Raw genomic sequence first — 27,545 nt, forward strand, 5'->3', positions numbered from 1 at the left:
TCTCTCCTCCCTCCCCATACCATCCCTCTGGGTCTTCCCAGTGCACCAGCCCCAAGCATCCAGTATTGTACATCGAACCTGGACTGGCAACTCATTTCATATATGATATTATACATGTTTCAATGCCATTCTCCCAAATCATCCCACCCTCTCCCTCTCCCACAGGGTCCAAGAGACTGTTCTATACATCTGTGTCTCTTTTGCTGTCTCATATACAGGGTTATTGTTACCATCTTTCTAAATTCCATATATATGTGCTAGTATACTGTATTGGTATTTTTTCTTTCTGGCTTATACTCTAAGTTTCTAAGGAAGAAAATAAATATAGAGATTTAGAGTCCTTTGAAATGGAGAAAAAATGAAAGTCACTGCTCACAAAAATGGATAGAGTTAATTTGTTTTTCTATGTAGTATGTGGACCACTTAGAGGGAATCAAATAGGTGAATGTATAAAACAAAATAGCCTGATACGCATCCCAGATATTAATCAATTTCTAGTAATGGAGATCAAATTATTTCACAAACTACGGTGACATTTCCTTTTTGAATTGACTGAAAGGAAAGAAGTAGGGAAGATATCCCTAAAGAGATACATTTTAATGAACTACAATTCGATAAGTTTTAAATAACATGTAAAATCATGTGATTAGTACATCAGCCATGATATGGAACATTTTGATCTTCCAAAATGTCATTTCCTGCCTATTTGTACTCAGTCTCTTTATACTCCCTTTTCATCTCTAAGATCACTGATCAGCTATCACTGATTTTGGCTTTTCTAAAATTTCATACAAATGAGATCATACAGTATGTGGGGTTTCATATTTGCCTTCTTTCACAGAGCACAAATGACCCATTCAAGCTATTGCCTCTATCAGGAATTATTTCCTTTTCAAATTAAAGCTTATGGACCTTTGCAATATGTGCATCCATTCAACACTGGGTGTATGTTTGGCTTCTTTCCTTTTTTTTTTTTTTTTTTTTGCTATCATGAATAAAGCTTATTTGATTATGTATAAGTCTTTGTATGGATATATGTTTTTATTTCTCTTGGGCAAATTCTTAGAAGTGAAATTGCTGGGTATTGTTAAATGTTTGATAAGCGTGCATGTGACTTTATGTGAAACTGCCAAGCTGATATCCAAAGAGGCTCTGTACCGTTTGTATCCCATCAGAATTTCAGTTGTTCCATATGCTCACCAACACAGTATTTTCAGGTATTTTTAATTCTAGCCATTCTAATGGTATCTTATTGTACTTCTCATTTACATTTTCTAAATACATAAAGCTGTTGAACATTTTTTCATGTGCTTAGTTGCCATTCGTAACATCAAGAGGAATAATTACGACGTTATAAACTCAATTTTGAGTTCTTCATGTCTTAATTTTGTAACTCTATGTATAGGCAATCAGTTTGCTTTTAATCAGATTTCCTGACACAGAATCTCTCTTTTATAGGGTGAGAAGCATCTTGGACTTCAGTCTGACCTACACCTTTTCATGTGGTCTTTTAATCACACTGCTTCTAATTGGCCCACCTTCTCCTTCACTGGTATGCCTGGTCTGGAGGCTGCCCAAGTATGGATTTCCACTCCCTTCTGTCTCCTGTACCTCCTAGCCCTTATGGGAAATGTTCTTCTGCTTATCCTGGTTAAAGCGGAACATAATCCTCATGAACCTCAGTTCTGTTTTTTGGCTGTGCTGGCCCTTACTGACCTAGGCCTTTCATTGTGTACAATGCCTAGTGTCTTGGCTATCTTCTGGTTCAATGTCCACTACATCGGCCTGGATGCCTGCTTAACCCAGATGTTCTTCATCCACACCCTCTCCTCAGTAGAATCAGGTGTCCTGGTAGCCATGGCTTTTGGCCGCTTGGTAGCTGTCTGTGCTCCACTGAACTACACCGGCTCCTGACGCACTCTACCGTCGCCCGCCTTAGTGGAGCTGCTGTCATACGCGGTGCCAGCCTGCTGGCCCCTCTGCCTTTCCTCCTCAGGACCTTTCCTTTTTGTGGGGCCAATATCCTCTCACACTCTTATTGCTACTACCCTGATATGCTGAACTTGGCCTGTGGGGACGTCACTTTTAGCGGTGTCTATGGATTGGTGTTTGTACTCTTCACATTTGCAGTAGACGTTGTCTTCATCTTAGTTTCATACGTGAAGATCTTGGCCACTGTTATAAAGCTGGGGAATCAAGACAGAAACTGGAAATCACTGCATACCTGTGCCTGTCACCTATGCACAGTATTCGTGTTTTACCTGCCCCTCATCAGCTTGGCAGTGCTGCATCGCTACACCCAGAACACTTCCCCAGTTCTGTTCACCAGCATGAGTAATGCCTACCTCCTCATGACACCACTGCTCAACCCTCTTGTCTACAGTCTCAAATCCAGGCAGATCCAGGCTGCTCTGCGCAAGCGATTTTGGGTTCAACGTGTTATTGCTAGAGAATGGCATTTTTCTCTATATCAGAAGAGACAACCAAAGCAATTTATAGATTCAATGCAATCCCTATCAAGCTACCAACAGCATTCTTCACAGAGCTAGAACAAATAATTTCACAATTTGTATGGAAATACAAAAAACCTCGAATAGCCAAAGCGATCTTGAGAAAGAAGAATGGAACTGGAGGAATCAACCTACCTGACTTCAGGCTCTACTACAAAGCCACAGTTATCAAGACAGTATGGTACTGGCACAAAGACAGAAATATAGAACAATGGAACAAAATAGAAAGTCCAGAGATAAATCCACACACATATGGACACCTTATCTTTGACAAAGGAGGCAAGAATATACAATGGATTAAAGACAATCTCTTTAACAAGTGGTGCTGGGAAATCTGGTCAACCACTTGTAAAAGAATGAAACTAGAACACTTTCTAACACCATACACAAAAATAAACTCAAAATGGATTAAAGATCTAAACGTAAGACCAGAAACTATAAAACTCCTAGAGGAGAACATAGGCAAAACACTCTTTGACATACATCACAGCAGGATCCTCTATGACCCGCCTCCCAGAATATTGGAAATAAAAGCAAAAATAAACAAATGGCACCTAATTAACCTTAAAAGCTTCTGCACATCAAAGGAAACTATTAGCAAGGTGAAAAGACAGCCTTCAGAATGGGAGAAAATAATAGCAAATGAAGCAACTGACAAACAACTAATCTTGAGAATATACAAGCAACTCCTACAGCTGAACTCCAGAAAAATAAATGACCCAATCAAAAAATGGGCCAAAGAACTAAATAGACATTTCTCCAAAGAAGACATACAGATGGCTAACAAACACATGAAAAGATGCTCAACATCACTCATTATCAGAGAAATGCAAATCAAAACCACTATGAGGTACCATTTCACACCAGTCAGAATGGCTGCGATCCAAAAGTCTACAAGTAATAAATGCTGGAGAGGGTGTGGAGAAAAGGGAACCCTCTTACATTGTTGGTGGGAATGCAAACTAGTACAGCCACTCTGGAGAACAGTGTGGGGATTCCTTAAAAAACTGGAAATAGAACTGCCTTATGATCCAGCAATCCCACTGCTGGGCATACACACTGAGGAAACCAGAAGGGAAAGAGACACGTGTACCCCAATGTTCATCGCAGCACTGTTTATAATAGCCAGGACATGGAAGCAACCTAGATGTCCATCAGCAGATGAATGGATAAGAAAGCAGTGGTACATATACACAATGGAGTATTATTCAGCCATTAAAAAGAATACATTTGAATCAGTTCTAATGAGGTGGATGAAACTGGAGCCTATTATACAGAGTGAAGTAAGCCAGAAAGAAAAACACCAATACAGTATACTAACGCATATATATGGAATTTAGAAAGATGGTAACAATAACCCTGTGTACGAGACAGCAAAAGAGACACTGATGTATAGAACAGTCTTACGGACTCTGTGAGAGAGGGAGAGGGTGGGAAGATTTGGGAGAATGGCATTGAAACATGTAGAATATCATGTATGAAACGAGTCGCCAGTCCAGGTTCGATGCACGATACTGGATGCTTGGGGCTGGTGCACTGGGACGACCCAGAGGGATGGAATGGGGAGGGAGGAGGGAGGAGGGTTCAGGATGGGGAACACATGTATACCTGTGGCGGATTCATTTTGATATTTGGCAAAACTAATACAATTATGTAAAGTTTAAAAATAAAATTAAAAAAAAAAAAGAAGAAGAAGAAGAAGCAGAAGAGACAACCAATTTAAAAAGTGCTGTTCAGGATCTGCTATGTGCCAAATAGTATGTTAGGCATCATGAATTCAAAAATAAAAAGACTCAGGCCTTTCCCTCAAGCTAATCTAACTATGGAGGGAAAGAGAAGCAGAGGGCTTAAATAAATGATCTTAACTGATCATGAGTGATGACTGTTTGGTAGTGCTAAGGGGAAATGGCAACAGAAACTCAAGTTCAGTGTTTTTGGTGTATGAGTTGCATGAAATCATGTATTCACAACTGCTAAATTTAAGTGTATGATGCTGGATTTTCAAAGACCAAAGAGGGGCTGATTTTACTGAGAAAACAAGATTTCACCTGACTCTTAATTGCCCATGTTGTTTAAGTTGAAGCATTATAAAAGTTTAAATTGGTGATAAATTTATGACTCTATGCTTAATAGTTTTGACCATTTCTTAGGGTTGGAGTACTAGTTGATATCTCAATCTGATGGTTTTTAACCAAAAATAAAGGAGCTGTATGAAAATAAATAATATATAAAAATGTGAGAAATGGTTATTCTTACTCATCGTCCTACTTCATTCAGAATTCATACTTTATTTGGATTTTGTTTGGTTTCCCACTCCATACTGAGAATATATAGGGCTACATTTTGGCTTCTGAAACAAGGATTTAACTCCTTTCTCTAACTTTCCAAGAGGAAAAATGAATTATTCTCTTGGGGTCAACTCTTGAGGTTAGTCATAAGCAAATGAAGACTTGTCTTGCTGAATTAGCTTAGAAAACAAATAAAAGACTTACTTGTTAATGGAAATGAATAAACATACAATAGCTTTAGCAATAATTTCAAACTAATTTATGGAAGTTCTAAGTAAATTTCAAAATGATCTCTAAAGTAATCAAAATATTTTTCATATTTGTCTAGTATATTTAGTAAGGCAACAGAGTCATACAGAAGGCAAAACTATAATATTCATATAGCTTCCATTCTATTAATGAAAATCATGGAACAGCAGCAGACCATGCACCTAAATATAATTAATGAATTGGAGACTCGGTTTAAATTATGCAAATTAGGAGTAAAGTAAGCCAGTGAAGACTGGGTTTATTAGAAATTTCTGCCTGAAAGACTGAAAAGATCATGAAAAGAAAGACCATGGAAGCTTAATATCTATCTCAATTTCAAAAGCATTCATCTACTTGAAATCTGTTATATATTAACAGAATAGAGGGAGTAAAATATATTTAAATGTATAATCTTTGATCTTACTAAGAGGTCATTTGAGATATACCATGAGTACCCTCAAAACATAAAATAAAATTCTGATTCTTAGTATGCTTCTACAAGTTTTAAAGTCTGATTGTATATTTTTCTTTATTGAATCTTTCCACTCAAAAGCGTTTTAACTCTGACAGTCTTAAGTATGATGATAGGGAAATAGGGATCATTTCTCAGCATTGTTCCATTTTTTGAAGACTGCAGATAAGTTTCCTTTGAGGAACTCCTTATCTCTCTGTATAGCTTGAGTGAGACCTATAATAACAATATTTTAATAAATCCCTCTCCTGATCTTTCAACTGCAGAGATTAAAAACTGAAGAAAAAATTCTCCCCCTTTACATAGTATGCTGTAAAGAGCTTAAGATTACTGTTTCTACTGAACAGTGAAGGGACACAAAACCATTTACAGAACATCTTCCCCAGTTATGTGATTATCTACATTAGGAAAAAAAATGAGTGTAAAACAAGATAAAAGCAGATATGAGGGATTGCTTCAGAAAGAAAAAGGGACATAATGACGTTGAGTGCTAAACCATGGTCCCTAAGATCCTTTAATTTAATCTGTGCCCTATTCTGGTATTTTAGTTTACTTATGAATTGCTTTATGTATAAGTTAAATAATTAAGCAATTAATGGTATGTTCTATCTTAATGGCATGTTGTTGCCTTAAAGTATGACCATTTTATTCCTGTGTTGTCTCACTCACTATGTACTAATAATCTAAATAAGAGCATTTTGTCTGATTCATTTGTCCCCTAATGTGTGGCATATAGTGGATGCCAAGAATAGTTATGTAAAGATACAAAATAAATGGGAACATGAGAAAGTGTAAGAAACAAAGGACAGAAGGTGATAAGTAAAAACAATTATACATGACTATTGAATCCATAGATTCATAAATTAATATCCACATAATTAATTAAAAGTGAATGGAATAATAATAGCTGGCTCTACTCTGTGATAGTTAATTTTCAGGCATTATTAGCATAAATAAATAACTTAATGCTTGTCTTTGAGGTGACAATTCTGAGCAGATAAATATATGATATACACAGTTATAAAACAGGCAACCTAGTCTGAATTCCTTTAAACATTTATAAATGCATACATTTTATATTTCAACATATGAAACATATATTAAAATGAACCTCTAAATATATCTTTGAACTTTAGAGCAACTGTATTATTTGCTGGTCATCTTTGATATCACCATCTGAGCAATAAAAACTATATTCTTTTATATTTATCTTTAAATCCTGGATTGACCCTTGTCCTTATCATATTTTTAGCTTGTAATATAATAGTTAATATTTATTGAACTTTTATTATATACCAGACATTGTGGTAAGCATATTCAATAAGTTATGTGTAGCATAGCACATTTCTTCTTGCAATGTTCTTAGAAAATAGATACCAGTATCAACTCTTTTTCCATTGAGGCACATTAATGGTCATTCACCATGTTCCGGGGATACATAGCAGATAAATTACAGAGTCCTGATTTTACTTTAATTGATACATACTTATCCTCAAATTAATGTGAAATCCAATTTAATACAACCTGAGAAATTTAAGTATGATTACATAGATGGCAAATTTTAGGTACAGAAGATTTGTTATATTTTTGCTTTAATCTCATTGTATTTTTGTATCAGATGAAGTTTAGATTAATGTGGTTTCAGGAAAAATCATAAAATAAATTTCAACACAAAATATAAAAATAAAACCTCTTGTCTCCCATGGAACTATTTCCCTTTATAATATCTCAAACCCACCAAAGATAATAACTCTCTGTATAATAATATAAATACCTTACTTTTAACCAAATTTGAGCCATATAACTATATATAAGGGATTCTCATACAGAAAATATTTGTCAAACTGTTTGGATTGAAATGTGGCTTCTAGATAAGTGAGTGAACTTTAGGGATACATAAACTTTAGAGAAACATAAGGTGAAGGTGAAGGAATCTTTAGAAATATATTCCTTGATCTAATATTTAAAACTAAAAGGGAATCTCCTACTTCCAAAAAGATTGTAGTAAAATTACACAAAGTGAAAGTGATAGTCCCTCAGTTGTGTCTGACTATGTGCGACCCCATGGACTGGAGCCTTCCAGGCTCCTCTGTCCATGGAATTCTCCAGGCAAGGATACTGGAGTGAGTTGCCATGCCCTTCTCCAAGGGATTTTCCTGACCCAGGGATTGAACCTGGGTCTCCTGCTTTGCAGGCAGAGTCTTTACAATTTTGAGTCACCTAGGAAGCAAAATCACACAGAAACATACCAAAGGGCGGACTTCAACGCACAAGAAATAAATGTCTATCCTGTTTCTTTTTACAATATCCCTGACCTTTTGATCATTTACTCAAAATACTTCTACTCTGTTCTATCTTGTCTTAAATTTGAACAGTCTACCTAGTGCACTTCTAATCTGTTTTGTTTTCACACTAGAAACCAATGGGTTAAGGACAGGTGTGAGAAAAAGGAAAATATTGGACATGATAATGGAGTGGTATCTGCCTATTCTGTGGATCAAGGCTATGGCATTAAGTGGGACATAGAAAATGAAGACAGTGAGAAAGTGGGAGACACAAGTTTTGAGCACGTTAAGGCATCCTTCCCTGGAAGCTATTCCCAGAACTGTCTTCAAGATTAGAGCATAAGACAGAACAATAAAGACAGAATCAACCCCAAAGGAGCAGAATACCAAGGCCAGCCCATAGATAATGTTCACATGAATAGACCTACATGCCAGCTTCATCACACCAGGGTAGAAGCAGAATGAGTAGGATAGAACAATATTCCTACAGAAGGGAAGCTGTTGGAGCAGAATGGCCAAGGGGATCATTAGTTCTGTCCCTCGAGCCACAGCAGCCAGGCCCATCTGAGTAATGCGGGAGGGAGTCAGGACTATGGTGTAGTGTAGTGGGTTGCATATGGCTACAAAATGGTCAAAGGCCATAGTCAGCAACATGGCTGACTGCATGAAAGAGAAGGTGTGGATGAAGAACATCTGAGCCAGGCAACCATGGAACTCAATCTCTCGATGGTTGAAAATAAAGACTTTAAGAACAAATGGGCAGTGTAGACATGTCTATGTCAGTGGTGGCTAACAAGGACAAGAATACATATTGAGGCTCATGAAGGCAGGGAGTCTTATGTACTATGTGAATGATGATGCTGTTCCCAAGGATGGCAGTCACATACATGATGCTCAATGGGATGGAGATCTAGTAATAAGATGCCTCCAGCCCTAGAATTCCTGACAGAAGGAAGAAGGGTGTTTGATGGTGGGTACTGTTGAGCATGGACATGATGGTTAAACCTGAAAAAAGAGAGTATGTGTAGAAAGTCAAGCAGTAAAGTTAACTCAGTTTCATTCCATAGTTGAAGAGAGAATTTAGAGGCAGAGGAGGGTAAATTCTGTTGTATGAAGAGAAGAATAGGGTTGAATTTAGTTTAATTCAAAAAGCCTATGTAGTATTTTTAGGTCATTCGTAACTGTTTTGTGAGTATATTTGTTGATGCATTGGTAGCATCCAAACCCTACCAGGTAAACTATACCAAAGGATTTTAAACAGAAAGATCTCACAGAACAAATGGAAGATTCACAAATGACATGATTAATTTAGTCATTTTAAAACATGCAGTGGGGGACTTTCTTGGCAGTTCAGTGGTTAAGACTTTGCCTTCTAACTCAGGGGGTGAAGGTTCAGTCCCTGGTTGAGGTGCTGGGATCCCACATGCCTTGTGGCAAAAATCAAAACAAAACAAAAACAAAACAGAAGTAATATTGTAATAAATTCAATAAAGATTTTAAAAATAGTATGCACCAAAAAAATTCTTTTATAAAATAAAACAAAACAATGCATTGGAAATGAGGGTAAAGATGGGATTTATTAACACGTTTAAAACAGTGTACAAATGGGAAGCAAAGCCTGCAGTACCTGAATGCTGGCTTATGCAATATTCATATGTCCTGTCTCTCTGCTGATGGTGTTAGAAAGACAAGGTGAGGTCTAAGCAAGGTAACCCCACAAGTGAAAAGTCCTTGGAGCCAGCACTCATGCCCACTCTATCAGGCACACCACAGCATGTATGTATGGCTACAGCTTTAATTTTTCACTAATAAGGCTGCCCAACATGCATAAATTCTTCCCATATTTCTTGGGCTGAGAATATGGCGACCAGAGCAAAACCACAATCGATGTTATTAATGGGTGACTGATTTAGTTATGTATAAAATAACTGTCATTCTAGGCATGCTATTATCATACTTCTGATTTTTTTCTATTCATTTTCTATCTAGAAATAACATGTTTGTTCTATCATATATTTCATATATTCTGTATTTAGCATGTCTTAACATGACCTACAACTTAGCCACTATCTATATTTACTGTAACTTATTAATGTTGCCTATGTCTTATCAACTACTTATTTGTTCTGCATAATAGCACTTAACAAATAACATACATTCTACCTAAATCTCAAAAATACAAATGTATTCAATTTGTATGCTTAATGCAGATCATAGCTTTTATCTACTCCACTGTCTTCTTTTCTGTACTTGAATTGAATAGTCTCCAATCATACAACAAATACTCATGACTACTTTTTGGGATATGAAAGTTCTTGCTTGAAAAGAGAGAGAAACAAATTGTATAAACAAAAGAAACAATAAAGAAAGATTGGAATAGACAAAACTGATAAAAGAGAAATAAATTAGCAACTGTTTGTGACCAAAACCCTTTCAAATAAGTACAATTAGAGACAGAACAATGGAAGCCTGAGTAACACAGAGTTACCAAATATTTGCTGAGCACTTATTTGACAGGATCTCTAGGTGATACAAATGATATACAACTTATGATCCCTTCTCTAAAGTCTCTTGCACAGTATTACACACTGGGGAAAAGATGAATCAATTCAAAACTAGGAACAAAGAAAGACATTATAAAATGATCTCTCACTGTGTTATTTACAGAACTTTAATCAGTAGTTTTTCCTCAATCATTATTTTGATAATGACTTCACTCCAACAAAGAGGAAGCCGGGTTTATGGTTTCAAAGCCAAATTAAAAATGAAAACAAAGGAAAACAAAAGCTAAAATCTTCTTAACAGACTTCTGTGTGCTTAGTCACTCAGTTGTGTCCAACTCTTTGTGATCCCATGAACAGTAGTCCACTAGGCTCCTCTGTCCATGGGATTCTCCAGGCACAAATACTGGAGTGAGTTGCCATTTCCTTCTCCATAACGGACTTAGGGGATAAACAAATTCCCAAGGCCATGTGACTTTGAGTCAGTCAGTATTATAACCTAAATTTTCTGTCCTACTACTCTGTTCTTTCAATAACACCCTTGTTAAGTTATAAAAAATAAATACAAATGGTATACAGTGAAAGGGTACTAAGTGAGGAGTCGTAGAGTCATAGCAGAATTCAAGGAGAGAATCAAATATGAGCTTGTATTTGGGTGATGAAAAATTTTAATTAGAACAAGTGAAATCACTTGTTCCAGGTTGACTAATTCCAGGCTCACTGACTTATAAGAGCAAAGATATAAACAAAAGCAAAAATGAACAAGCAAATATAGCAAAAGTATGGACATCAGAATAAGACTTATTAGGGCAGGGCACAAGGAGTATGCTTCTGAATGATATGAAGAGTTGAAAAAGAAATGATAATAAGATAGAATAGATGGTATAGAGTCTTGTTAGAAGCCATAGGTTGGGGTAAAGAGGATGTGGTATAATTAGGGGTTTACTGAGTATCAGAATGCAAAATCATCAGTGCTAAAGACAACTTGGATTTACTGCAAACTTCTTGGCTACTTTTATACCCACTAAGAGGTCAAGTGGTGAGAACCTACACAATTGTATTTGATCCAGCAGAGAGAGACATAGACAGGAAAAAGTGGAGGAAAAACAAAACAAGCAACAAAAACAAACAGGATTCAGTTGACAGTATAAAGGGGAAGAAGTTCCTTGTCTCTCATTTTACACCAAAATTTTGAGCCTGGTTTCTGGGCTTAGAGAATGACATTAAAAGACATTTTAGGCAGTTCATGAACAAGAACTAAACTTTCTCAGAGAGAGGGTTTGATTTAAAAAGTCCATTTTAAAAACATTGTATCAATCATTTTTTTCTAGCATTATCTCTAGTGCCTTATTGAGAGTTAGAAGGACTGGACTGGGCAGAGGTAGAGCTTGTTTATGGAAAAAGGGACATTGCTCACACAGAAGTCATAGCTATTGTCAAGGAGGGGAAATTTCCCCCCTCTTTGATTCCTGGGTTCTTTTTGCCATTCTAATAATTAAATGTTGACAAGTCAGATTAACAAGAAAAAATTAATTTAGTATGCATACAGGTCTAATAGATATGGGGCATAAGAAGTGGCCACGGCGGCAGCTTTCATACTTTTTAAACAAAGGAACAATACCTATGAGAAGAATTGACAGGGCAAAGAAATTTAGCCTTGACTGCTTAGTTAGTGAAGAATCTAAACAGAGTTTGGGTTTGGGATAGTAAATTAAAAAGGAAGTGGAAAGTTTTATTAACATAGGCTTCTCACCCTGAATCCCAATCTCTGGTGATAGAATATCTCTCTTGGTAAGGGAAGGGTGCCTTTCACATGAGAGACTTTCCTGCTTTCAGGGACAGAGAGAAAGGTTTTCTTACACTGGCTGTTTCTTAAGTAACTTTAATTCAAAATAATCAATATGCCATTGTTCTGTATTTTGGGGAGCCCTGCCCTGAGAGCTAGCACTAAAATTAGGAATAAATGATGTCTATAATGGAAAGGCTAGTCAAGAGAATTAGGTCTAAAAATGGTTAGTAGATGTAGTTTTCAGGAATTTGGAGAAGGAAAAAGAGCAATAGTAATCAACTATTTCTCGCCAGTCAGAATGGCTGCGATCCAAAAGTCTACAAGTAATAAATGCTGGAGAGGGTGTGGAGAAAAGGGAACCCTCTTACACTGTTGGTGGGAATGCAAACTAGTACAGCCACTGTGGAGAACAGTGTGGAGATTCCTTAAAAAACTGGAAATAAAACTACCTTATGATCCAGCAATCCCACTGCTGGGCATACACACCGAGGAAACCAGAAGGGAAAGAGACACGTGTACCCCGATGTTCATCGCAGCACTGTTTATAATAGCCAGGACATGGAAGCAACCTAGATGTCTATCAGCAGATGAATGGATAAGAAAGCTGTAGTACATATACACAAAGGAGTATTACTCAGCCATTAAAAAGAATAAATTTGAATCAGTTCTAATGAGGTGGATGAAACTGGAGCCTATTATACAGAGTGAAGTAAGCCAGAAAGAAAAACACCAATACAGTATACTAACGCATATATATGGAATTCAGAAAGATGGTAACAATAACCCTGTGTACGAGACAGCAAAAGAGAAACTGATGTATAGAACAGTCTTATGGACTCTGTGGGAGAGGGAGAGGGTGGGATGATTTGGGAGAATGGCATTGAAACATGTATAATATCATATATGAAATGAGTCGCCAGTCCAGGTTTGATGCACGCTACTGGATGCTTAGGGCTGGTGCACTGGGACGACCCAGAGGGATGGTTTGGGGAGGGAGGAGGGAGGAGGGTTCAGGATGGGGAACACATGTATACCTGTGGTGGATTCATTTTGATATTTGGCAAAACTAACACAATACTGTAAAGTTTAAAAATACAATAAAATTAAAAAAAAAACCCTGTATTGTAGCTGATGGTTAGAAAGATTGTGGGTAAAAGTGGTTTTAGACTAGAGCACCAGGAATCAAGTATGAGAGGCGGTGTCTAGAAGTGAATGGATAGTGCAAAACTGGAGGTGGAAAATGTAAACTATATAAGTTACGGCAAAAACAGTACTAGCTTTTTGCAACATCAGTTCAGTTCAGTCACCCTGTCGTGTCTGACTCTTTGCAACCCCACGTAGTGCAGCATGGAAGCCTTCCCTGTCCATTACCAATTCCCAGAGCTTGCTCAAACTCATGTCCATTGAGTCAGTGAGCCATCCAAACATCTCATCCCCTGTCGTCCCCTTCTCCTCCTGCCTTCAATCTTTCCCAGCATCAGGATCTTTTCCAATGAGTCAGTTTTGCAAGATAGCAGGAATAAAAAACACAATTTTAAATAGGGTTTAAGAGCTTAAGCTCTGGAATCAGAAATCCCCAATTGAGACTCCCTTGTGATCTTGGTTAGCAGCTTAACCATTTTGTTCCCTGTAAAATGAACCAGAAGGATCCTATCATACTGACACTAAAGTAAGGCTTTAAACTAAGCAGATAAGCAGAGAGTGCACTGTTGGAAGCTGAGAGCTGTAAGAAGGAAGGAAGGTTGGATAGGGCTTAGCAGGAAAGAGGGGGGTTGGAAAGCAAGGACATCTTCCTTTCAAAGCCCTAGTTTTGTCAAGTCCTTCCACTGTAGAATACAAAAGAACGACTGAGCTGTTCAAGTTCACAACTCTGTCATTTGTCATGCTGCACAATACACACAGGAGGGCTTGCTTTTTCTCCTAAAGTATGCTTTCAGAAAACATACGGTGTATCATATAATTTCCCCTGGGGAACCTGAAACAAAGAAGCTGCTTAGGTATAGAATCGTATTTTTTCTAGGTCATCTTAGACCTGTGGAGCATTGGTCTCTCTGAACTAGCCCTGGGGCGGGAAGACAGGAAGGACTTTACTTGCTGTTGGAAGTGGCAAAATGCCTCCATAGACCCAGTACAAGGAGCAATAAGACTAATCTGCCTAGTAACTCTCACCCTTTATGTTATCCTCAAACAGCCCTACAAAATAAAGAATGTGAGAATCTGCCTCCCTTTCATACTAGAGGGTAGATAGTACTATCATAAATCATTTATGTTACATTTAACATTTAGATAACTTTGTATCTGTTCCTTCCATGCTAGAGAATTAATGCTGGGAAAGATAAAAATATTTGAGAAAAGGAAAAAGTGAATAATGGGAGCTTGTGGAAATGGAGATATTCAAAAAATAGGAAGGGTATCAGCTTCAAAACAGTACTTCAGGATGTGGGAAGACATGAAAAATAAAGTCTAGCATGATAATCATGAGAGGAAGCACTCTAAGGGCACAAGCAATATTAATGTAATGGTTAATTGACCTTAAATTCTGGAGAAGGCAATGGCAACCCACTCCAGTGTTCTTGCCTGGAGAATCCCAGGGACGGGGAAGCCTGGTGGGCTGCCGTCTATGGGGTCAGACACGACTGAAGCGACTTAGCAGCAGCAGACCTTAAATTCAGCCACTATGAGAACACTTATCTTTTCAGCTTTAACCAACCTTTTCCTGTGAACTTCCTCTGAGTTATAATAAATTACTGCTTTCAGGTCTTCACACTTAAAGTTTAGTAAGAAAAGTCTTAGGTCACATTTGGGGCCACAGCACCTACGGCAGGGTAGCTGAACTCTGGACAATGGTTGGAGCATTTATTCACATGCCGTAGTGTTTTGGCACTGTTGGGGCATGTTCCAGGTGGAAAAGTTTAGTTAAAAAGCCATCTGGCCTTTCAAATCCCTTGAGGATTGGGCCAGGTCGTACAATGTCTTAGGAGATCACAGAATTCCTCAGAGAATAAGGTTGGGGCACTAAAAGTGAAAAGAAATCAGGCCAGAAAAAAAATATTCTTTCATTTTCTTTATACAGAGGAAACAGTTTCAGTGTCTAAACATTTCTGTGAAGAGATAATGGAAGTAGCTAGATCACAATAAGATTTAGTGCTGTGTCTGAGTGTGTGCATGTGTCTGAGAGTGTATGCCTGTGTGAATGGAATAGTATCAAAAGATTAGGACTTATTATTTTTAGTTAAAAATATGTTTTTCAAGAACCTTCTTTAAAAACATCAATCTCAATTATACTCAATGTGAAAAACACTGTCACACATTTGAGACAATGCAAGTTGAGCCAGATCAGTTTTGACAGAAAAATTTAAAGCATGCTAGTTAGTTTTCTTTTGGATAGATTAAAGAATTTAAGATTGTTGAAAGAAGATCCCCCAAAACAGACAAAAATATACCAATTCAACTGATGAGTTTTCCTTTAGAGCCATACACACATAGACTGTTAGAACAAAAATGAATGGAAGATTATCATAGATTTCTCATTTATAGATGTGAGTCCCTGAGGAATGGATAAATATATGGTACATATATAAAGTGGAATATTATTCTGCCATTAAAATGAATGAAACAGAGATTGTCAAACTGACTGAAGTAAATCAAAGTGAAATATCATAATATTCTTATATGCAAAATCTAGAAAGAAATGATACACATGAACTTATTCACAAAACAGAAACTGACTTACAGACTAGAGAATGAATTTATGATCATGCGGGTTAGGAAGGAGGGCAAAGGGACAGTTACAGAGTTTGGGATCAACATGTACACATTGCTATATTTAAAATGGGTAAGCAACAAGGACCTATAGTATAGTACAAGGAACTCTGCTCAATATTATGTAACAACCAAATTGGAAAAGAATTTTTAAAAGAATGAATACATGTATACATATAACTGAATCACTTTGCCGCACATCTAAAGCTATCATAACATTGTTAATCAACTATATTTCAATGTAAAATGAACAAGGCAAAGACATAGAGGAAAACAATAGAATGGCAAGGACTAGAACTCTCTTCAAGAATACTAGAGATACCAACCAGTCCATTCTGAAGGAGATCAGCCCTGGGATTTCTTTGGAAGGAATGATGCTAAAGCTGAAACTCAAGTACTTTGGGCACCTCATGCGAAGAGTTGACTCATTGGAAAAGACTCTGAGGATGGGAGGGATTGGGGGCAGGAAGAGAAGAGGATGACAGATGATGAGATGACTGGATGGCATCACTGACTCGATGGACGTGAGTCTGAGTGAACTACAGGAGTTGGTGATGGTCAGGGAGGCCTGGCATGCTGCGATTCATGGGGTCGCAAAGAGTCAGACACGACTGAGCGACTGAACTAAACTGAGAGATTCCAAAGGAATATTTTATGCAAAGATAGGCACAATAAAGGACAGAAATGGTATGGACCTAACAGAAGCCGAAGATGCTAAGAAGAGGTGGCAAGAATACACAGAAACTATACAAAAACAGATCTTAATTACCCAGATAACCACAGTAGTGTGATCACTCACCTAGAGCCAGACATCCTTGAGTGTGAAGTCAAGTGAACATTAGGAAGCATCACTATGAACAAAGGTAGTGAGGTGATGGATTCCAGCTGAGCTATTTCAGATTCTAAAAGATGATGTTATTAAAGTGCTACACACAACATACCATAAAATTTGGAAAACTCAGCGATGGCCACAGGACTGGAAAAGGTCAGTTTTTATTCTAATCCTAAAGAAAGGCAATGCCAAAGGATGTTCAAACTACTGCACAATTGCACTCATCTCACACACTAGCAAAGGTCTGTCTAGTCAAGGCTGTGGTTTTTCCAGTGGCCATGTATGGATGTGAGAGTTGGACTGAGAAGAAAGCTGAGCACTGAAGAATTGATGCTTTTGAATTGTGGTGTTGGAGAAGACTCTTGAGAGTCCCTTGGACTGCAAGGAGATCCAACCAGTCCATTCTGAAGGAGATGAGTCCTGGTTGTTCATTGGAAGGACTGATGCTGAAGCTGAAACTCCAATACTTTGGCCACCTCATGCGAAGAGTTGACTCATTGGAAAAGACCCTGATGCTGAGAGGGATTGGGGGCAGGAGGAGAAGGGGACGACAGAGGATGAGATGGCTGGATGGCATCACTGACTCGATGGACATGAGTCTGAGTGAACTACTGGAGTTGGTGATGGACAGGGAGGCCTGGCTTGCTGCGATTCATGCGGTCGCAAAGAGTTGGACACGACTGAGCTACTGAACTGAACTGAACTGAACTGAACACACTAGCAAAGTAATGCTCAAAATTCTCCAAGCTAGGCTTCAACAGTTTGTGAACCAAGAAATCCCAGATGTTGAAGCTGGCTTTAAAAAAGGCAGAGGAACCAGAGATCATATTGCCAACATCCATTGGATCATAGAAAAAGCAAGAGAATTCCAGAAAAATACCTACTCCATTGACTATGCTACAGCCTTTGACTGTGTGGATCACAACAAACTGTGGAAAATGCTTCAAGAGATGGGAATACCAGACCACTTTACTTGCCTCCTAAGAAATCTGTATGCAGGTCAAACAGCTACAGTTACAACCAGACATGGAACAATAGACTGGTTTCAAATTGGAAAAGGAGTATGTCAAGGATGTATATTGTCACCCTGCTTATTTAACTTATATGTAGAGTACATCATGTGAAATGCCAGGCTGGATGAAGTACAAGCTGCAATCAAGATTGCTGGAAGAAATATCAATAACCTCAGATATGCAGATGACACCACCCTTATGGCAGAAAGTGAAGAAAAACTAAAGAGCCTCTTGATGGAAGTGAAAAGAGGATAGTAAAAAAGCTGGCTTAAAACTCACCATTCATAAAACGAAGATCATGGCACCTGATCCCATCACTTCATGGCAAATAGATGGGGAAACAGTTGAAACAGTGACAGACTTTATTTTTGGGGGCTCCAAAATCACTGCAGATGTTGATTGCAGCCATAAAATTAAAAGACACTTGCTCCTTGGAAAAAAAGCTATGACCAACCTAGATAGCATATTAAAAAACAGGCATTACTTTGCTAATAAAGGTCCATGTAGTCAAAGCTTTGATTTTTTCAGAAGTCATGTGTGAATGTGAGAGTTGGACCATAAAGAAAGCTGATCAACAATGGATTGATGCTTTTGAACTGCAGTGTTGGAGAAGACTCTTGAGAGTCCCTTGGACTGCAAGGAGAACACACCAGTCAATCCTAAAGGAAATCAACCATGAATATACATTGGAACGACTTATGCTGAAGCTAATGCTCCAGTTTTTGGCCACCTGATGATAAGAACTGATTCGTTAGAAAAGCCCCTGATCTGGGGACAGATTGAATGTGGAGGAGAAGTGGATGAAAGAAAATAAGATAGTTGGATGGCATCACCGACCTAATGGACGTGAGTTTTGAGTAAGCTCCAGGTGATGGTGAAGGACAGGGAAGCCTTGCATGCTGCAATCCATCCGGTTGCAAAAAGTCAGACATGACTGAGCAACTGAGCAAGAACATAAAAACTCACAAAATTGTGAACTTGCTAAATGTAAAAAAAAAAAAAAATTGTCCATGCTCATGAAATCTATCTGTTGTATATTTAAAAATATAAGTCCAAGTTTTTTAACTGAGTTTACAGAGTCACTGAGTTCAATAATAAAAGCCAAGATTTTGTAGCCAAACTGCCTGGGGTCAAAGCTCCATTAAACTTGGGCACTTTGGTGTCCTTTAACAAATTATTTTAATGAAATGTGCCTTTGTTTGCTTATCTATAAAATGGGTATTTATGAGTAGTAATGCATTACTATATATAAAGGGTATAGTATATTTGGCAAATGACAATCCACTCCAGTATTCTTGCCTGGAAACTTCCACAGACAGAGGAGCCTGGTGAGCTGTAGTCCATGGGGTCACAAAAAATCAGATAAGAATGAGCATGCATGCATGTTATCTGAGCCCAGTGACCATGAAATACAGCTGTTAATCTAAAATGATAAAGTAACCAGTTGTTTTACCTGCTAAGCAGGTGTATTCAGAAGCAACAAAGAATTGCAATTTGGTTACATGGAATTAAGGGCTTCCCAGGTGGCTCAGTGGTAAAGAATCCTCCTGCCAATGTAATAGACACAGAAGAACATGGGTTTGATCCCTGGGTTGGGATGATCCCCTGGAGTAGGAAATGGCACCCTGCTCCCCTATTGTTGCCTGGAAAATTCAATGAACAGAGAAGCCTGGAGGGCTACAGTGCATGGAGTTGCAAAGAGTCGGACACACACACGACTGAGCACACACACACTTGAAATTATGGCAAACAACATGCAATCCCCATAAAGCATAAGAGAGGAAACTTTTACAGAGAAGGGGAAGTTGGGGGGCAGGGCTGGGGAGTATTAAAAACAAAAATAATTGGAGGAAATGGAATTTGTAGTATAGCAGCTTTTTATTGGCTAAGTGGTAACAGTCTTCATTGACTGAGCTATTGCCAGGCAAAGAGAAAATATTTCTTCCTCCTACTAATAATAAATTACTGTCACTTCCTGTGGCGGATTCATTTTGATATTTGGCAAATCTAATACAGTTATGTTAAGTTTAAAAATAAAATAAAATTAAAAAAAAAATTACTGTCACTTCCTGCCGGATACACAAAGCCTATCTTCAGGTCAGGATCTGTATTGACATCAAGCATGAGAGCTTCCCCTTTTGGCTTTCCAACTGCATTTTTGTGAGGTTTCCCATGATTAATTTGCACACAGCAAAGTTTAAGAGTTCTCTAATTTTTTAGTCTAGGAAGCAGCTCACTGCAAGGAACCACCCTTCCCCGTATGACACAGATGAACTTTAGTGATGCCCTCTTCCTTACCTGTGACAAGGTCATATACAAACCATTTAAATTCCCTTTTTTTTAATCTCATAAATGATTAGCTGAGCTATTTTCTCTCCACTGATCAATTTTTCCTCCCTTTGCAATAATCCTTTAAAATAAGTACAGAGTTTGTTTCATATTTTAAAATGTCCTGACATAGGTCAAAGACTATAAAGGTGTTACTTATGACATTTTTTACGATGTGATATTATTAGAATATTTATATATATATATATTTTAAATTTTATTTTATTTTTAAACTTTAAAATATTGTATTAGTTTTACCAAATATCGAAATGAATCCACCACAGGTATACATGTGTTCCCCATCCTGAACCCTCCTCCCTCCCCATACCATCCCTCTGGGTCGTCCCAGTGCACCAGCCCCAAGCATCCAGTAGCGTGCATCGAACGTGGACTGGCGACTCATTTCATACATGATATTATACATGTTTCAATGCCATTCTCCCAAATCATCCCACCCTCTCCCTCTCCCACAGAGTCCATAAGACTGTTCTATACATCAGTGTCTCTTTTGCTGTCTCATACACAGGGTTATTGTTACCATCTTTCTAAATTCCATATATATGCGTTAGTATACTGTATTGGTGTTTTTCTTTCTGGCTTACTTCACTCTGTATAATAGGCTCCAGTTTCATCCACCTCATTAGAACTTATTCAATATAAACTAGGCTCACAGACTTTTAAAGTAAATTTATTTATTTTTAATTGAAGGATACTTGCTTTACAATATTGTATTGGCCTCTGCCATACATGAGTCAGCCAGAGGTACACATATGTCCCCATCCTCTTAAACCTCCTCGCACCTCCCACCTCTTCCCACCACTGTAGGCTGCTCACAGACTTTTAACTTAAGATTTTAAATGTAAATGTATGGAAATTTTAAATTATTATAAATAACATAACTAAAATTTTAGATGGGCAAGTATGAACAAACATAACAGGTTTGTTAAAAGTCTAGAACATTTGATAGTGTATGAATCACTCACAATCTCCACGCTCCTAACACACTTATTATCACAATTGGTATCATCCTCCATCCTTTTGTAGATAGTTTAGTTTATTATAGTTTCAATCATATACAGTTTTAAGCATTCTTCAAAAATTTATAACTATTAATTAAAGAGTAAATATGTAATTCGTATTCCATACTGTCATTTTAAAGCCTACAATTCATGGTTTTCAATATCTTCAAAAAGCTAAGCGAACATTTGAAGTAACCCTTAAATACAGACCCCCTACTACAACAGCAAATGAAGATAGGAGTTGATAGGTTTTTATGTCTGCTTTGAAGGAACAAAAGATCCTGCTTTCCCCATAAATGAGATATAAACAAAACAATATATTACCAAAGACTTGAGTTATAACTCCTTAAATTCCAGTTGGAGGTCCAATTCTTGTGTGCTAAAGCAATTTGGAGAATAAGAAGAGATAAAATTCTCTTCATAAATTCCATTAAAAAAGTACAGAGGAAATGTTTGGATCATCACAAACCCAAAAAATGAACCAAACAAGAGAAAATATGTTTTACATGGCCTCTCAGTTTCTCAAATGAAAAAATGTAAGCACAATTAAAATTAAAACTTTTATCTAAGATAACTAACACAACATACATATACAAAAAAAGAGACACTGATGTATAGATCAGTCTTATGGACTCTGTGGGAGAGGGAGAGGGTAGGGAGATTTGGGAGAATGGCACTGAAACATGTATAATATCATGTATGAAACGAGTTGCCAGTCCAGGTTCGATGCACACTACTGGATGCTTGGGGCTGGTGCACTGGGACGACCCAGAGGGAGGGTATGAAGAGGGAGGAGGGAAGAGGGTTCAGGATGGGGAACACAGGTATACCTGTGGCGGATTCATTTCGATATTTAGCAAAACTAATACAATATTGTAAAGTTAAAAAAAAAAAAAGAAGACAAAAACCAAGCTTCTAATCTCAGTATTTGGCCAGGGTTGTCTGCATGGTGTTGAAGTATTTATCCTATCCTATTAATAAATGGAATTTAGTAATAATCTGAGCATATCTTTATAGCCTCACATTTTAATATTTTAATTATCATTTACTTCTTGTTTGGCCTGTAAATGACTGACTGGAGTGGAAAGAGTAGTATTCTTGACACGAAACAATAAGACATCCGGTTGTTTCTTAGAACAGTATAAGTATCACTTAACTAGGGTCTTTCCTGGTGGCTTATGGTAAAGAATCTGCCTGCAGTGCAGGAGACAGGAGTTCAATCCCTGGGTTGGGAAGATCCCCTGGGGATGGGCATGGCAACCCACTACAGTATTCTTGCCTGGAGAATCCCATGGACAGACGAGCCTGGCGGGCTACAGTCCAGAGGATTGCAATTGAGCGACTTAGCATGCACTTAATTAGGCATATTTGCTTGCCTGGCAAACAATTATTATTTCATCAAGAATTTCTCCAAGGCCCTTACCTCACAGTATATGTCAATTCTAATCTATTTTATCATGAATTTTGCTCCATTTTAATCTCTAGATTACTTCAACCTTTACATCATTATTATTTTTAGATAGAGCTAAATCAGGTTTATCTAGGGATTAATTATCTTCTATGAGGATCTTATATCACAATTACTGTGCAATTTGAAGGAAAGTTTTTAAAGTGCCAGTGAAATCATCTCTTTATCTTGCACTCCAACAGTATGACATATTTTTGTCTGCCTCATATTTGGACATTGACTTTATCTGTATTTTATAATTTATTTTATATAAAATTTGTATTTGAATATATCCATTTTTGTTGTTGGAGAAGCATGAACTTTATTATGACTCTGTTGCTGTCTGCCAATTGTGCCCTTGACTCTATTGTTTAGGCTTCTTATTTTTTTCTTCTTTTTGAAAATCACAAAACAAATTTCCCTGGTCTTATTGAACTATAATTGACATATAACATTCTGCAAGTATAAGGCATATAATGTATGTATTTGATAAACTTATATATTGCAAAATTATTACATAGTAGAGTTAGTTAATACCGCCATTGTGTCACATAATTCAGTCAGTTCAGTCACCCAGTAGTGCTCGACTCTTTGTGACCCCATGGACTGCAGCATACCAGGCCTCCCCATCCATCACCAACTCCTGGAGTTTACTCAAACTCGTGTCCATTGAGTAGGTGATGACTTCCAACCATCTCATTCTCTGTTGTCCTCTTCTCCTCCTGCCTTTACTCTTTCCCAGCATCAGAATCTTTTCAAATGAGTCAGTTCTTCACATCAAGTGGCCAAAGTACTGGAGTTTCAGTTTCAGTATCAGTCCTTCAAATGAATATCCAGGATTGATTTCCTTTAGGATGAACTGGTTGGATCTCCCTGTAGTCCAAGGGACTCTCAAGAGTCTTCTCCAACACAATAGTCAAAAAGCATCAATTCTTCAGCTCTCAGCTTTCTTTATAGTCCAATTCTCCATCCATACATGACTACTGGATAAACCATAGCTTTGACTAGATGGACCTTTGTTGGAAAAGTGATGTCTCTGCTTTTTAATATGCTGTCTAGGTTGGTCATAACTTTTCTTCCAAGGAACAAGTGTCTTTTAATTTAATGGCTTCAGCCACCTTCTGCAGTGATTTTGGAGCCCCCAACAATAAAGTCTGTCACTGTTTCCCCATCTATTTCCCATGAAGTGATGGGATCAGATGCCATGATCTTAGTTTTCTGAATGTTGAGTTTTAAGCCAACTTTTTCTCTCTCCACTTTCACTTTCATCAAGAGGCTCTTTAGTTCTTATTCGCTTTCTGCCATAAGTGTGGTGTCATCTGCATATCTGAGGCCATTGATATTTCTCCCGGTGATCTTCATTCCAGCTTGTGCTTCATCCAGCCAGCATTTCTCATGATGTACTCTGCATATAAGTTAAATAATCAGGGTGACAATATAAATCCTTGATGTACTCCTTTCTCAATTTGGAACCTGTCTGTTCCATGTCCACTTCTAACTGTTGCTTCTTGCCCTGCATACAGATTTCTCAGGAGGCAGGTCAGGTGGTCTGGTATTCCTATCTCTTGAAGAATTTTCTACAATTTGCTGTAATCTACACAGTTACATAATTATCACTTCCTTTTTGTGGTGGGAACTCTTAAAATGTATTCTAAGCAATTTTCAAGTATATAATGCATTATTGTTAACTATAGTCACCATGTTATACATTAGATAACCAGAATTTATTCATTTCATAACTAGAAATTTGTGCACTCTGACCAAAGTTTTCCTATTTCCTCATCTCCCTAGTCCCTGCTAAATACCATTCGACTCTCTGTTTTTATCAGTTTAGCTTTTTAATATAACTCATATTTGATTATGTGAGCAAGTTTTTCCTGCTCTTGAATATGTTGTGCACTGAGAACCATATTTGTTTTGTTTTTAGACTACAAACCAAGGGGTTAAGAACAGGAGTCAGAAAGAGGAAGAGGTTGGCCATGGTGACATGAAGAAGAGGAGATGTGAATGTACCAAACTATGAATTAGAGCCAGCACAATGAGTGGCACGTAAAAGATGCAGGCAGTGAAAATGTGGGAAACACAAGTATTAAGTGCCTTGAGCTGACCATCTTTGGAGGCAATACACAGCACTGTTTTCAAAATTAGGCTGTATGAAATGACAAAGAACATAGAGTCAACTCCAAAGGAGCACAGCACAAAGGACAACCCATAAATGATGTTGACTGTGACAGGGCCACAAGCCAGCTTCATAACATCAGGGTGGTAGCAATAACAATGTGATAGAATGACATCCTTGCAGAAGGGCAATCACTTGAGCAGAATTGGCAAAGGTACCATCAACACCACACCCCTAATCATGGCTGCAAGCCCCATCCCCATAATCCGAGAATGGGTTAAGACTACTGTGTAGTGCAGTGGGTTACGAATAGCAATAAATCTATCAAAGGCCATGGCCAGCAGGATGGCTGACTCCATGGAGAAGAAGGTGTGGATAAAGAACATCTGTGTTAGGCAGGAGTGGAACTCAATCTCTCTATGATTCAGGAGGAAGACACTGAGTACTGTAGGCAGAGTTGATAAAGACAGACCCACATCTGTGGCTGCCAGCATAGACAGGAAGATGTACTGAGGTTCGTGAAGGCTGGAGGTGGTTTTGATAATGAAGAGGATAGTGCTGTTTCCTAGCAGGGCAATTAGGTACATGATACACAGTGGGATAGAAATCCATATTTGCACAGCTTCCAGTCCAGGGATGCCTGTTAAAAGGAGAGCGGGTGGCTGGAACCAGCTACTGTTTATAAGCTCCATAAAGATATTTTTGGGGGACACAGCCCAAGTCAGTTTCTAAATTTTCTACTGGGAGAAAAACACAGATTTTTAAGATAGAATATAATGCATCTAACTCTTGTGGGGCAGAATTAATTCTAGCCATCTTTATATCAAGGAATGGATCCTTAGAATGTTTTCAACTCTATCTGAATAACTACTCAGAGTTAGGACAATGAATAACTGCTATTAAAATGCAAGGTCTACTAGAATTATTTCAGTATAGAAAGCTTCAGTCATTGATTAAGTGGCAATGAAAATTAAGAATATTATTTTCTATATTTATCCCAATGCTTAGAAAAATTTCATTCTTGGATTCTGTTTCTTAATATATCCCCTTATGTTGAATTTATTTACTTTGGCTAAGATGACTCTGAAAGAAGTTTCTGCACTTTCCCCACATCTGCTGCTGCTGCTAAGTCGCTTCAGTCATGTCTGACTCTGTGCGACCCCATAGACGGCAGCCCACCAGGCTCCCCCATCCCTGGGATTCTCCAGGCAAGAACACTGGAGTGGGTTGCCATTTCCTTCTCCAATGCATGAAAGTGAAAAGTGAAAGTGAAGTCGCTCAGTCATGTCCAACTCTGTGTGACCCCATGGACTGCAGCCTACCAGGCTCCTCCGTCCATGGGATTTTCCAGGCAAGAGTATTGGAGTGGGGTGCCATTGCCTTCTCCACCCCACATCTATGTCACACCTATTAATATTCAGGCATCTGGGGACTCCCCCGGAGGTCCAGTGGTTAAGATTCTATGTGTCCACTGCAAGGGGTGCATATGTAATCTCTGGTGGAAGAATTTGGATCCCACATGCCATGCAGCATGGCCACACACAGAAAAAATATTGAAGCATCTTGAAACCTGGACATTTTTCCTGAATTATACCTGCAGAAATAAAGCATAAGATATTTCAATAAACCACATAAACCTCAAGCTATTTAAATAAATACTTCAAGTGATACTGTTCATTTTCACAATTAATTTCTAGGTTATTTGACATGTTCTTTTAAAATGATATGTTGATTTTTCAAAATATGAGAGAGTGATAAACTCATCAAAATGAGTATTGTCATTACTTTTAAATTGGTGCTAGAATAGTATCAAATATTAACAAATAATTTCTTGAATAAAATCTGAAATACCTGTATTTAAAAACACATATATAATATATTGTGTATATGTGCTTAGTTGTTCGGTCATGTCTGACTCTGCAACCCCGTGGACCATAGCCTGCCAGGCAAGAATAATGGAGTGGGTTGCCATGCCCTCCTCATATATTAGGACATAATAAATATCCACATTTCAATAAATATCTTAAACATGGCATAACTGGAGGAAATGGTATTAATATTTGTGTGTTTATCCTCCAAAAATAAGTAGAAACATGATATGATTGCTTAAATGCAGTTATATTTAAGTGTTTTGTTTAAATTTGGAAGCATCAGCAAAATAGTGAGGTAACTACATTTGGGTATGGGAGAGAATGTAAGGGAGCTAATATGACTGACCTTATCTGGAAAAATATGAAATCAATACACACTCTTTAATAAAATCATATTATTTAAAAGTGTAGCCAAAAATAAAACACCAGAAACAAAATTTTTATTTATTTATTTATTTTTAGGGTTTGGGGTTCTTACTGAACCTGTTTTTATTTTTTTTTTTTAATTTTATTTTATTTTTAAACTTTACATAATTGTATTAGAAACAAAATTTTTAAAAAATTAATGAAGGATTCCTTCTGGAAGAAAATGAGAGACAGGGTGGATTGGGATAAAACAATATTCTGTTTTTGTCCTTGGGAAAAATTAGTACTATAGTGCTGTTTTAAAATCATGTAGATGTAAACAAACAAAATTATATTTTTATAGATGTAAATATATCTTTGAAGAGCAGACCCAAGATGAATCACAATGTATACATTTCCATCCATTGATGTATCAAGACCTATACTTATACGGTCAGCCATCCAGCCTACAGTCAGTCACCCATTCATGTATTCTTAACAATGATGTCTTCTATATTCTACTACATTCTCTCTTAGTATGCTTAGTAAAGAGTGTTCTACAAAGTGTATGTTTTCAGACAGGGACTGAGTCTATCATAAAGAGAACCCTAGTAGAGAAGTTGACTTCTTAGGGACTTAGAAGTTTAATTTTTATATAATTTTTTAAGACTACATGAAGTGTCAGAGTCACTCATGTTTATTTATTTATTTTTTT

At 37.6% G+C, this 27,545-nt stretch overlaps 3 pseudogenes; 1 reads left to right on the plus strand and 2 right to left on the minus strand.

Moving 5' to 3' along the window:
- The first annotated feature begins 1,500 nt into the window (after window positions 1–1,500).
- On the plus strand, window positions 1,501–7,141 carry LOC129627810 (olfactory receptor 51G2-like; annotated as a pseudogene).
- A 729-nt stretch (window positions 7,142–7,870) lies between these two features.
- LOC129627812 (olfactory receptor 51I2-like) lies at window positions 7,871–8,798 on the minus strand (annotated as a pseudogene).
- Window positions 8,799–24,353: 15,555 nt separating this feature from the next.
- LOC129627813 (olfactory receptor 51A4-like) lies at window positions 24,354–25,306 on the minus strand (annotated as a pseudogene).
- Window positions 25,307–27,545: the final 2,239 nt, after the last annotated feature.

Source organism: Bubalus kerabau, chromosome 15, assembly GCF_029407905.1.
Source record: "Bubalus kerabau isolate K-KA32 ecotype Philippines breed swamp buffalo chromosome 15, PCC_UOA_SB_1v2, whole genome shotgun sequence".
Lineage (NCBI taxonomy): Eukaryota > Metazoa > Chordata > Mammalia > Artiodactyla > Bovidae > Bubalus > Bubalus kerabau.